General features: G+C 35.3%; 1 protein-coding gene across 4 annotated transcripts in view; it reads left to right on the forward strand.

Moving 5' to 3' along the window:
* Positions 1 to 14,794, forward strand: part of LOC124359936 (GDP-L-fucose synthase) — a 163,119-nt gene that overhangs the window by 36,633 nt on the left and 111,692 nt on the right. The gene's annotated exons all lie outside the window — the stretch shown is intronic.

The following is a 14,794-nucleotide window of genomic DNA, read 5'->3' on the forward strand; positions in this document are numbered from 1 at the left end:
TTTAGGTGGCAACTTAACAGTTACAGAAGTAGTTCTGTCATCTGCATCTTAAGACTTAACATAGCTTTTTACTGCTCCAGTGTTTTAAAGTTGTGTTTTATGTGTAAAATAGGGATTTAGGTTTTACAGTACAATACGGCTATACTATAGGATAATTATGATTATTTAAAACAATACACAAGTATATCAACAAAAGTTTTTACTCAAGTTTTTTTAACTTGAAATTGTAAACATGTATTCAATTTTATTTTTATATATTTATTTACATGCACTGTTACAGGTAAAAAACCAAATTACAACAGAGCAGTACAAAAACTACCACTTGTAAGCAAGTAAAAAGTATTCGTAACAAAAACTATTAAACTCAAAACAACATATACAAATAGTATACATAAAAATTAATAAAAAATCAACTATTGCACACACTAATAGATGAGATAGTCTGCACAATAAATACAATAGTAATATAAATAGAAAAATTAATAGTTTAACAACAACATTTTCACAATACACATTTTTAAAACTTTTTTTTATTTGAAGAAAATTATTATTTATTTTTTTTTTTTACTTTAATTTATTTACAATCTGTTTATATACAACAAACAATAAGTAAATTAGATGATAAATCTTAAGGACATGGTTATTCAAAGTTCATTAACCTTAATTAACATAAACATTTAAGATTGTTCATCTTTAAAATCGATCAGCTAAGTTTAAGAAATCATGTCTTTTTAGCCGAAATTGATGGTCACTGTTGTCCAGCAGATTAATAGCCAAGTAGTTAGGATGAGAGTTTAATTTGTTTTGATACTTGATGCAGAACTTTGGAATTTCTTCAGTAACAAAAGGGATATTCGTGTCTCTGTGAATGACTTCATTACGAACATACCATGGGGCCTGTAATATCTTTCGGAGAACTTTAGATTGGAAACGCTGTATAATTTCAATATTTGATGTAGAAGCAACTCCCCACAGTTGAATTCCGTACGTCCAGATGGGCTTTAGAACAGTCTTGTACAACAACAGTTTGCTTTCTATTGATAAATGGGATTTGCTCCCAAAAAGCCAATTTAGTTTTGAAAATTTTGAATTTAATTGGAGCCTTTTGTTCCATATGTGTGGTTTCCAAGTCAGCTTCCTATCGAGATGTACACCCAGATACTTAGCTTCATTTCTTTGAGGAATTTGAATGTTGTTTAAGAACACTGGTGGACAGGTGTCATGTTTCAACGTAAATGTGACGTGAACAGATTTAGTTTCATTCACTTTAATTCTCCAAGTTTTAAGCCAAACTGTGATAGAATTTAAGTTAGTTTGTAGAATTTGTGACGCTACAACTTGGTTGGAGTGGGATGCCAGTACGGCAGTGTCATCGGCGAATGTTGCTGTCAAAGAATTTTGATTAGTTGGAATGTCTGCAGTGAAAATTAGGTACAGCACTGGTCCTAGTACACTTCCCTGAGGTACACCAGAGTTTATTTCATTCAGATCTGAAAGACAATCATCAAACTTGATTTGAAAATACCTTCGTTCTAAATAAGATTTTATAATGTTGTAAACAGTGTAAGGTAGATGACTTTTTATTTTAAATAGAAGCCCTTTATGCCACACTTTGTCAAAGGCTTGACTCACATCGAGAAATGCTGCAGAACCAAATTTTCTTGATTCCAAATCTTGCCTTATTATATTAGCTACTCTATGGACTTGTTCGATAGTGGAGTGGTGCACTCTGAAACCAAACTGATGATTGGGAATTAAATTGCATTCAGTTATAAAAACTTGAAGTCGTTTTAAAAATAACTTTTCGAATAATTTAGAAGGTATAGGTAGTAGACTGATTGGCCTGTAGGACATTACTTCGTTTTGAGGTTTTCCTGGCTTAGGAATAACAATAACTTGAGCCACCTTCCATTGTGATGGGAAGTATTCAAGCCTCAAAATAGCATTAAATACGAAAGTAAGAAAGAGTATGGCTTTTCTAGGAAGTTCTTGTAGTATCTTACCTGTTATTAACTCATAACCAGGGGCCTTTTTGGGATTAAGATTTTTAATCTCATCATATATTTCAGATGGTTTAAAGGAGCCAATAGGTAGTGAGAGTTGGTTAGGTGAATCAAGAAACTCCTTTACAACATGTCTATTATCAAAGTTGTTATCTACAGGGTATGGTTTGAAAACATTACTAAAATATGCAGCAAACATCAGTTTTCTCTCTGTTACTTTTCGCCCAAGAACCATCTGGTTTAGATATTGGAGGAATGGGCACTTGCGGTTTCTTTGTGCTTTTTGTTACTTTCCATAAAGAATAGTCTGTTGCTTCAGTTGGGGAGAGATTTGAAGTGAATTCTTGAAACCGTATGTTTTTTAAGTTTTTAAGCAAAATCTTTAACTGTCTTGATGCTCTGTTAAACATTGTTTTATCTCTTACATTTCTAGAATTTTGCCATATTCTTCGTAAGCGACGTTTTTGAGCAATGTGCTGCTTAATATATATTGGGTAATTGATATTGCCACACGTTGTATTATTAAGTTCAGGCGTTGCACTCCAAGCAGATTTCTGAACAGTATTATTAAAAATTTCCACAGCGTTGTCTATTTCCTCTCTTGTTTTAAGTGATATATTAAGACTTAAACTGTCATTTAACGTTTCACGAAACTTCACCCAGTTTGTGCCTTTATTCGATAAGGACGCTGCCTTTTCTTTCAATACAAATCATGAACTTATTGATAGGATGACCGGAGAGTGATCGGACGACAAATCAAGAGATGAAACAGCCTCCATATAGTTAGGAGAAATACCTCCCGTAACAAAGAAATCAAGAAGATCTGGAATTTTGTTGGGATCTGAAGGCCAATAGGTTGGTTCCCCTGTAGATACGTAACTCAAGTGATTGTCATTCATGCAATTTAACAAATTTCTACCTCTAGGGTTAATCAACCTTGAACCCCACATGACATGTTTGGCATTAAAGTCACCACCTGCTACAAAACGAGGCCCTAAAGTTTCGAAAAATTCGTTGAATTGAAGTTTGGTAATATTGTGCCTCGGGGGACAGTAAACACCAGAAAATGTAAGTGGTCCCATCCAGTCCTCAACCACTATGCTTGTAGCTTGAATATGATCTTCTTGAAATCTAGGTAATTCATAATGTTTTATTTGTTTTCTGATTAGCACAGCGCTACCTCCATGCGCCGTATTGTCAGGGTGGTTTGCAGAATAAAAAGTAAAATTTGGGATTTTGAAAAAATTTAAGTTTGTAAAGTGGGTCTCAGAAATTAACATAATATCTATTTTGTGTATTGAAATAAAAAGTTGAATATCTTGGCCATGTCGGGCCAAGCCATTGGCATTCCAGAGTCCAATCCTATAAAATCTATTCATTTTAGTTTTGATATGACAGTTGTCAATAGGTTAATCAATGTACCTATTTGCTGGGCTTGTTGAGACATCATCATTTCGAACTTATTTAAAAATCCATCAATTATTTGATTCAGATTGTGATTTGCTTCTACATTTGATTGACCTGATGCCACTCTAGCATAAGATAAGGTTGGTGATACTGGTTGAGACTGATTACCTGTTGAATTTTGAGTATGAACAGATATAGGTCTATCTACTTCTCGATCTTGCACTGGAGGAGGAGTGTCTTTTTTTAACGCTGGTCTTAGAGGTGGAAAAGCCTTTTTCTTAATATCTTTGTAAATAGAGCAACCTTTATAGTTGGCTGGGTGCTCACCACCACATAATACACATTTGGGAGGAACATTTACAGATTTATTACAGCTGCTAGTATCATGATCTGAGCCACATTTTACACAGCGGTTTTGGTACCAGCAGTAAGCCTTTGTGTGCCCATATCTTTGACACTTTTTGCACTGCACCACATCATTACGTTTGTAAGGGGGCTCAAGTACAATTTTGGCATTTAGTAGGAATTCAATTTTAAAAATGTCTTTGTTGTTTGATGCTGGCTCTAGGTCTACAAAAAAAATTGACAGTGGATCTTTAGATTTGCTACTTCTAAGGTTCGACACATTCCTAACTTTGTGGTTATAAGCTTCTATAGCTGTTTTAATTTCCTGGGGTTCCGTAGAGAAGTGCATATTCTTAAGCACTACTCTATAAGCTCTGTCACCCTTTATTTGGTATGTATGGAAGTTTACTTTCATGTTAGTTAAATGTTTGACTAATGCGCGGTAGGCTTCAATAGTATCAGTGTTAATTTTTACTTTATCTCTAGCTATGCATTTAAATGAATATGACTCTTTTTTAATTACTTGTTCAATGTTTACCATCATTTTACTTATGTTGACAATGTTGGGGACAAATATAGGTGGAGGCCTCACCTTCGTCCTACATTTGTCGTCATTCATCGTTTCTTCTTCAGAGCCTAGGTTGGCGTTACTCAGCATTTCAAATCTGTTGTGCAATTCAATAGGTCTAGCAGTTTTTGCAACGTACTCTGTAGGTCTACAAGGTTTCTTAACATCTGAAACGTTGGCTGTTGACAAATGTCTTTTGTTTCTAGTTGTTTCGATTTGCCACTCGTTTTGATTATTGACATCGTCATTAGAAATAGTTTTTCCTGAAATGATGTTCATTGTTTGCTTATTAGAACAATAATTGTGATCATTAGTTATGGTATCAAAATCCAAACAGTTTGAGTTGTTTGAAGGGGCAAATTTTAAGTTGTCCATTACCTTCTCACTTGAAAAACTACTAATAGTAAACAAACACTAAAAACAATTAAAGTTAACGGGTAAGGTTAGTTGTAGGAAAAGTACTGGAAAAAAAAGATTACGAAAAAAATCTAAACATTTTTATGTAAATTATGAACAAAAATGTTTTAAGAACTGTTTTATATAGTTTTAACCACTAATTGGGTAAAAAAAACCTCAAAATATTACAACATAAATTGTTTGATTTTATATCATAGAAAATAAGAAAATTATTGAGAACTTTAACTACATCTGTTGAACAAAAGAGCAAGCTAAGTAAGGGAAACAAGTGTTGTCTTTGCCTTTTCATGATCTGAATAGCTGTCAACAGATAGGTTTTTAGATTACGGGCAAACTTCTTATTTGAGTAAATAAACACAAAGATAGCAGCTTTATCAGCTGGCAGGATTGTCTGCCAATTAATTGAGCCTTTGGTAGCAAGGTCAGCCACTATTGTCTAATACTTTCATTATTAACTGCTATGCCCACCAATAATATATGTCTATTCATTGAATAAACCTTTAGTAATCATTCTAATTCTTTGAACATTTGTAACTATTGTTTACATTTAGACTTTAAGAGCCAGATGATAGAACCAGCTGGTACAATATAAAAGAAAGTATGTATATAAAAACACGGTCATATGCAAAAACAAAAGAAACCAACCGATGTGAAGGAAATAAAAATGAAAATCATATAGAAAACTATGCAGAACAGATAAGTGCTTGAAAAAAGAAAATGAAAACCTAAATATTTTGCATATTAAGTCCAACAACTTGTTAAATATAGCTGAAAGTCATTTACTAGATGACATGATAATTTGTTATGCACTGGACGAGTTCTTCCGATTAAAAAACATTTTATTTTAAATTCACCAATGCCACTGGCTGTATTTGAGTATTGTGGTTTATGTTTGCGTAACTTAAGATATAATTAACCTAAGTTTTATAACTGACTTGGCTATATTTATAATGAAAGCTGTAATGAGACTTTGTCAATGATCTTTATTTTATGGCAATAAAAAATGTTGATTGATTGATTGATTGATTGTTATCCATAAAAATCTTGCAAGTAAACCATAATGTATTCCTGATGAATCCTTCCATTGCACATGCCATTAAGTCTTTTGAAGACTGGCACAATTCTTGATCCCCTCCAAATTTAAAAACTAAGACTCAATAATATGCCCAATCAATGACTGCACCAACTTAGAAAAAGAGGGATGTAATCACTGGAGTCTCCTAATTTTCAACAAAAGGAGAGAAAAGTTCTTTTATTACGACTCCTTAAAAAATCTGAATCTAAAATATTGAAGAAGGCTTTGCAAAAAATTTGTCTACTTATCTGTATGACAATCTCAATCCAGAAATTACTTTCTTTAAAGACCTTCAATACACCAACAACGTAGACTGTGGTATATATATATGATCTTTGCAGTTGAACATCAATGTTATGTCTCTCATCAAACCCAATGCTAAGCTATGTAATGTCACCAAGGATGTTATAAACTTGACAGAAGACTTCAATGAAGAGTATGTTATGGTAGTTCTGGCTGGATCGAATGATGTTCCGGAAATGGTGAAGGAAGAGAACACTAATGTAGGTCTAAACGTAGATTTTATAACAGATCTAACTTCATTCACAAATATAATTTATCCTGGTATACTTTTCCATTTTGATAATCCTAATTTGAATACGAGTATTAAAAAAAAAATCAATAACAATAAAATCTGTAAACTAGCTGAAACGAAAAAAAAAAACATGGAATGTATGAGCAACCATAGGATGTTTTATTATTTGTCATACTAGACATGGATTGCATTTGAACAAGAGGGCAAATCCAAATATTGGACACACATAGCAAACACCATTAGAAATGATCGCAGAACAAAGAAACATAGTTTGGGCCCCAAAAGTCAAATTGAGAATGAACATTTTTGTAACGCCAACAAGTCTTTTGACATACAGGAAATATTTCTATGCCCGATTTTCAAGGGTTCTTCAACAAAAGTCTAGTTGAGTTACAGCAAACTTTGTAGTCAGTATTAAATAGTCAGATAAGTAGTTCTATTAAAATACATTATACAGGGCAAGCATGTACCAATGACAGCTTTTTAGTAAACAGTGTTCTTGTATTTAGGTTATTTGTAAATAGATCAAAACGAACAACAGGTAACAGAATTAATAAAATTATTAAAGGAGGAAAAGTGGACTATGATAGAATATTACAAACTACACAAAATTTATGTAGTCAGTCTGTTTGATAGTCTTTCATAAAAATTGTATAGGTTTATGGCGTTATTGTTCATCTCTTGTACGTAAGTCTTGCTATGTACAGAAAAATAAGATTCTTAACTGGTATACTGACAAATTAGCTAGTCTAAGAAAGGAAATGTTAAGCTATAATGATATTTACAAACATTTGTCTAGGAATGGGAGTCTATAATCAAGTAAAAATACTTTACAAAACAGAAATCAGTGTAGCAAAAAAGAAAGCTTGTGTTAAGTGTATTGATAAATCATCCAACAAGTGTAAAGCGGTGTGGAACATTATTGCACAGGAAACTCACCAGCACACACACAAGAAATCGAGCTTGATCCAGAAAGTCTTACTCACATTTTATTGACACTCCCAGAGAAATTTGGAAGAACATTCCACTCACTGACGCTACACCTGATCACTTTCTGGGATGCAAATCTAAATACGATTTTCACTGGAGAAGCATTACAGGTTTTGAAATGGAAAAAATAGTATCACGTTTCCCAAATTCTAAAAGTTTTTATCACTATTGGATTTCAAACTATTTAATTAAGAAGACGATTCATTACATTAGCGTCTCTAGCTTTTGTTCTGAATCAGTGCCATCAAAAAGGACGTTTTTCAGTTGACTTAAAATTTTTAAAGTCATCCCAGATTTTAAGAAGGGTGACAAAAAACCGCAGAATTACCGCCCAGTTTCATTAGTTCATGCATATTAATTAAGTTTATATTTTTATGACAATCATCTACTGTCCTAAATATAATGGAGAAACCAATTAAAGCTTTTTAAAATAAAGAATCTGTAGCTCTTATTTTGTGTGACTTAAGTAATGCTTTTGATTGTTACCACATGATATTTTAATCAATAAATACAAATTTTGTGGTGTAAAAATTAAGCCATAGATATAATTACATCATACGTAATTGGTAGGAAGCAATGTTTTAGTTACAGGACAGTAATCATCATTATTAAATGTTAATAGGGGAGTTCTTCAGCTTGAGCCAAGTTAATGAGCTTAAGACAGTAAAATTGTTAGGTTTGAATGTTGACAGTAAGCTGAATTGGCAGGTTCATATAAACAGCATTATTCGAATGCTGAATAGAGTGAACTATTTAATGTGGAAACTCAGAGATATTCTTGAAATTAGCTATCTAAGAATAACATATTTCAGTTTTGTTTCATTTGCATATTGCCTATGGGTTGGTAATCTGGGGTCACTCTCTCATCACACAAATGAAATCTTATTGTTACAAAAAAAACCATTAGGACTATGAACAGAGCTGGCCCTCAAGAACATTGCCACCCACCGTTTACTAGCATGAGAATTCTCACTATTTATAATCTTTATATATATCATGTGATGCTTTATACGAAATCTAACTTATATAATTTAATCATCACACAGAATGTACACAATTATAACACTTGTAAAAAAGAAAAAAAATATGTTCCCATTCACAGACTTAGTAAAACAGCAAATTCTGTACAAATAAATTAAATTAGATTTTTCAACAAACTTCCTCTTTCAGCAAGAGCCATTCCTTTGAACAAATTTAAAATAGTTTTGTATGATTGGCTAGTAGAGAATCCTTTTTATTCAGTTGAAGAGTTAATGGATAGATACGTACATATAAATATGACATGAATATGATGTATCATAGATATGTGATTAGTTTAAAGTTCTTACTTTATTAACAATGCCTATTTCAACATGTAAATGTGATCAATGGAAATAAAGTATTTGATTTGATTTATCATGTATTGACTTGACTATGAAAGTAAACCAGTTGTCCCAACACTGATGATAGCAGCTATAAACCTATTTAAGTCTGCAAGGAAGAAAACACGTGATTTGTTGACATCAGTTAGTGATTGAGTATGTTTATATGAGTGGTTTGCACTACAAGGATGTGGTTAAATATCAGAACAACCTACCTTTACGTCTGGCTTTGTCTCTTGAACACATTATTGGTGGTATTAACATCATCTTTTCGTTGTGTACTACCACTGGGCATAGTTTCATTGTCTCAGAGCTGAGTATATATATAAGTTTGAATCTTATATATTGGCTGTATGAGTAATCACTACTATGATTTCCCGATTCAACTATATAAGTGTTTAAGTAGAATAACATTACTAAAAGTCAGCAGCCCCAAGAGGCCAGAAAACTAGATTTCAACTTATTAACTTTCAAAGAAAAATTAGACAAAAGAATTTTTGGATGGAAGTTGGGATGTATAATTTTTATCTAAGGAAGATCACAGAAGTCGAAATCCTGTTGAATCTGAAATTTTACCTAGGACAGGACCTCATATAAACCAAAAGCCACAAAAGGCAGTTTTCATTAGTCGGAAACTTCTACATGCCACGATCTCCCATTATTCTTGTAGAAAGAAAAATTCCACAGACCACAAAACGCTTCTAGACAAGAGTCGTCTAGTGACTAGAATCTTGAGAAAAGCTGACAATTGGTTGTTTTTTTACCTATTTTGAACATCTCATAGAATATTACGGTAATGAAACAATCAAAATTTTGCTGCACGTTTAATAACATCAAACCATGAAGAGTTAGACTAGTTGTAGTCTATAATATCGTCTTAGTCGGGAAAGTGTTAGTAGTAGAATTTGATCCCCTATACTGCCAATGCAAATGTAAGAAAAATTATTGTTTTACATGCAAACTACAGGGTGGAGCGCGGTAATTTGCTGATTTGGAAATGAAATAAAAAAAAATTATGAACCTTAGAAAAAATTATTTTTTATTTTAATTATATTGAACAGTAAGGGAATTTTTAAATTACATGGTTTTAAATAATGTATCTGGCAAATGTCGACCTTCGGCATCCACACACTGCTGCATACGTTTTTCTGAAGTTTTCATTAACTCTAACAAGCATGTCGACTGGTATTCTGGCAATTTCAGCCTCAATATTGTTCCTTAGGTCTTCCAAGGTGTTGGGACGGTTGATATACACCTTCGACTTCAGGTAAACCCCAAAGGAAAAAATCGCATGGGGCTAAGTCTGGTGAGCGTGCCGACCATTCACATCACCCCTCAAAGAGATAAGCCGTCAGGAAACATTTGCCTCAAACAATTCATGGTAACCCTCGCTGTGTGTGCAGTGGCACTATCCTGTTGGAACCATATTTCCTCTAATTGCATTGCCTCAAGAGCTGGCCGAAAAAATCCTGTATCATAGTCATGTACCGTTCGGAGTTCACAGTTATGGCACGACGGTTATCCTGAAAAAAGTAAGGGCCAATAATGCCTACTCGTGGTATGGCGCACCACACAGTGACGTGGTCCGAATGCAGAGGTCTCTGGTGGACTTCTCTGGGGTTTGTTTCACTCCAGTTAGCGCATGTTTTGCTTGTTGACACACCCACTGAGGTGAAAAAGTGCCTCATCAGAAAAGAACACAATTGCTTCACGCGGTATAGTTGCAAGCATGTCTTCACAAGAAGTACGCCCGTGTCAAAATAGTCCCGTGCTGACAATTGATGGACCACGCACATTTTATACGGGTGAAATCTCAGTTCATCATGAAGAATCCGGTGGAGAGAACGTCTTGAAATGCCAAGAGCAAGTGATTGCTTCCGAGCAGAGCGTTTTGGAGATTGTAGTACTCCTTCTCTAACTCTATCGATGTTTTCCGGTGTTGTAATCCTTCTTTGAGGTCCCCTTCGTACACATGACACATTCCCTGCTGTTCTGAATGCAGTTACCCAATTTACAATTGATTGCCGACCAGGAACACGTCCGCGTGGGGGAACAGCGAATCGTAAACGAAAAGCACGCTGCACTGCAATGATCGAGTGGGCATTTGAAAAATAAGCTTCAACACAAAACGGCCTCTCCTCTCCACTGCATGATGGCAACTGGAACCCGGAGGAATACAAATCTCCCGTCAGCCACTATAAGCCACGTCCACTCTCTCCTCTCTTCGACCAACTATGCCGCCACAGCCTGCAGTGCAAAAAAAGCAAATTACCGCGCTCCAACCCTGTATTATGATCAGGGCCGGATTTACCAGTTTGCCGCCTATAGGCTTAAGATAATTTGCCGCCCCAAAAAGGGGAGCACACCCCCCCCCCCGCCAAAAGTGGGTCCGGCGGTCCGGCCCCCCGGGAAAATTTGCATTTTTTCAGGAACAAAATAGTAATTTGGATGGCGTTTTTAAAGCATTTTCGTAACAGTTTTAATGTATTATAAATTTTTTTAATGTTTAGTCAAATAACGGGGAAATATCGCGACGCGGTGGTTAGGTTAGGTTATTTCACGTTATTTACCGACCGAGAAACACAAAATAACGTGAAATAACCTAACCTAACGCCGCGGCACGATGTTTTAGCTTGATCAACAATCGATATGTTCGTATTCGATTGTGCCGGTGGAACTATATGGAACTGCAGCCCAAATAACACACATTTTAGAAAATGTGTATTTTTTGCAGACTTACACTTACTTGGAATGTTGTTAAATATTTTCAAATCTTGGAAAATTGTTTAATTTAAATCAATCAAATGGTTTTTGCAAGGTGAAATTAAAGTTGACAAAAATTATTTGAATAACTGGTTTATTATAAGCATGAGTTGAAATATTTAAAAATAAACGTTTGTACATTCTAATACAAGTTCATTGTGTGATTAACAGAACTAATTTATTGTATATACAGTAGGCTATTTACAATTTTACAGAGCTTTCTTACGAGCCTTTTTAATTGAGAACTCTTTAATTAAATCTTCATAAGAGAGCTTCTTTGTTAAATTTGCTTCTATACATAGGAGGGAAAGTGAATTGAGCCTGTTTTCAGAAATGCTTGTCCGTAAGTAGTTTTTAACTCTTCGAAGGCAGGAAAAGCTACGTTCTCCCGCGCAATTAGTTGCAGGTATGCACAAACTAATTCGTACTGCTATGTCCAAGTTAGGGTAAACATCATGCAACGAGTTCTTTCTCAAAAAGGTAGAAATTCCTTCCAACGTTTTATCTGAGGGATTGTCCATTCCCACCGCACAGTGTTTTGGAAGTGAATGCACTCTTCAATAAAATCGGAATCTAAGTCATTTTGATAAATTTGATGAAGTTTCGTTGCCTTGTTTCTTAGTTCCTCTTCTGTGATGTTGATGTCTGTTTTTGCTGTCACACAATTGAGTCAGGAAGTAGAATTTATCTACAAAGTCACTATAGGCCACTTTTTTCTCTTAAATTCACAAATAAAGGAGTCTAGAATTGGAAGAAAATTGTGTTAATTCTCAAGTCATCTCTGCCAGTCAGGTTGACTTCTTCACTCCGGGTTTCGTCTAGGCCAGACTTTTCGCTTGGTTTGTCTGCTTGTGTCTTTTTCGTATGAATCGTATGTTTCAGTTTTGGTTATCTTCATACCCAATTCCTCGAAATAAGAAAAGTTGTTTCTTTCTGACACAAAATATTCCTCTAGAGAACCATACAAATCCCTGACTAACAAAACGTCAACGGTTCCACTTTGTATAGTTTTACTGACTTTGTGAATTCTATGGAGGGCAGTGCTCCAGAAGCATACCATAAATGCAGTCTCAAAACGTTCTAGATTCCGAGCGATTCCTTGAGCCTCACATCTGGTTGTAGGCCTTTTCTGTTGGGTCTTTTGAAATTGTTGTCAAAGCCTTGTACACTTCGTCCCAAGACTCTCGCAAGCTCTGACATGCATCATCCCCTAGCCGACCATCGTGTAGGACACCACCCTTTTTATAGTCTTATTATTCTGATAAGAATCTTCCATTACACCTATCAGGCACTCCCATCGTTTTGTAGAAGATGTAAAAAAACACATAAAAGTTCTTGAAGCAACATGAAGAATCTGCACGCTTCTTCACAAGATTCAGCAGCAGATGATCCGACCAGATTTAAAGAATGAGCCGCACACGGGGATGAATAGAGCTAAAGGACTTTTGCTCTTTATCTTTGCCTGAAGACCATTGTAAGTCCCCGACATATTTGAGGCATTATCGTACGATTGGCCTCGGCAGTCATCAATGTTTATTTCCAGATTTCCTAGTTCTCTCATGCACACTTTTAAACATACCCTCTGCGGTATGTCCAACTGACGGGATGAAGGTAAGAAATCGTTCACAGGGTACACCGTCATTTAAAACATACCTGATTGCAAGAACCAACTGGTCTACATGAGACATGTCTGGGGTTGAATCAACTATGAGAGAAAAAATATTTTGACTGTTTCAATTCTTCACAAATTTCTTGTCTTACATTTTGAGCCATTAATTCAATGACTTCTTCACACGTTTGGGAAGAGAGATAGTTTGTATGACCACTTCCACAATTACCATATTTTTCAATGTGAGTAGCTTAAAAAGGGTCGAATTCGGAGATAAGCTCTAAAGCCATAAGAAAATTTCCATTTCTGTTTGATCCAAAGATTTCATCATCGCCTCTTAATGCAAGGCCTCTTGATTTCAAGGCCTTAACGGCCGCTATAACCCTGGCCAAAACCTTTTTCCAATAATTAGGTTTCTTTGTCTAGCTGCTCAGTTAACATACTGCCAACACGTTTTCAGAGGCAATTTCTCGTGATTTTAGAGTAATGATTGCCGACTTGTGAATTGGTGAGTTTTCGTGATGACTGGCCCGACTTTCACCATTTTTCCAGTCGTTGAATCCGTCCTTTACAATCAAACTGGGGATTTCTCTTTGAAATTGAATGCCAAACAAGGGCCACAATAAACAGAACCCTTGCTTTTTGAGAATACCATCCACTTTCTGTCCTGAACCTCTCCATTTTTCAATGTTCGTTGAAACAGAGATTTGGATAAATATCGTTTTTGATCCTTGTATTCTCTGACGCTGTTTGAGAAATCCAGGTCGATATTTTGTTTGAACCCATTTTTTTGCGATTGAATCTCGAGTTGCATCATTCAAAAAACCCAGAAAGCTGGATCTTCGCTGGAACAGCAGGGTGACACCAGCTCCAACGAAAGGCTTTCAGTGGCGATCTCGTGAGGTATGATGATGTCTTCGTTTTAAACTTGCTAGATTAGCTGGTGGATTTGAGCAGCTTGGCCCAGCTGAAACATTGTCGTCCAGCTGGCCGGCCGTCTCGTCAACGGAATCGTCAAGTGCAGGTCCTTCAAGTACTGGTGCAATCTCTTGTTCTCCTGGCGTCTTAAAGAACAAATCTAGCCTTTTGGTTTGTTTCAATACACGTTCTTGTTCTTCGAGTTTCTTTCTTCGCCCGTTTCTTGTACTCCGCACCGCTAAGCCTCTTCCGTCCATCACTCATTGTAGTTTTAGAGAAGCTAGTAGTAGCCTAAAATATAAAAACTCTACGTTAGAACCGAATAGTCAGTTATTTGGGAGCGTAATCCTGCGTAACTGCCATCCTAGGGGTCCTGGAGAAAACGAGATTTGAAAGCTCTTTTTATATGGGAAAGAAAGGAAGAAGGTCTGGAGGGCACACATATACCAGCCAAAAGGGGATCTGGGAAAAATGTTGGACTTTTTTCTGTGAGAACGCAAGCAAATACATTGTATTACTTACATGAATTTTTATGAGATTTTTTCAATTTCTTTGAGTTTCACTCGCAAAAAAAATTTTATTTTGTCTTAATAATGAGTTTTAGAGTACTTCTGTTCTTACTTATCTAAAACATATGTTAAATATGCCAAAATATCTGTAGTTTAAACAATTTTCCCTTAAAACTACCAAGTAACACTCATGATTTAGGGTACCTACCTAACATTCCATGATGTAGAGAGTAACACTCATGAGGTTTATAAGGAGTAATAAGTAACAAGAGCAGCGGTAATAAGCAAGTAAAG

Source organism: Homalodisca vitripennis, chromosome 4 (genome assembly GCF_021130785.1).
Source record: "Homalodisca vitripennis isolate AUS2020 chromosome 4, UT_GWSS_2.1, whole genome shotgun sequence".
Lineage (NCBI taxonomy): Eukaryota > Metazoa > Arthropoda > Insecta > Hemiptera > Cicadellidae > Homalodisca > Homalodisca vitripennis.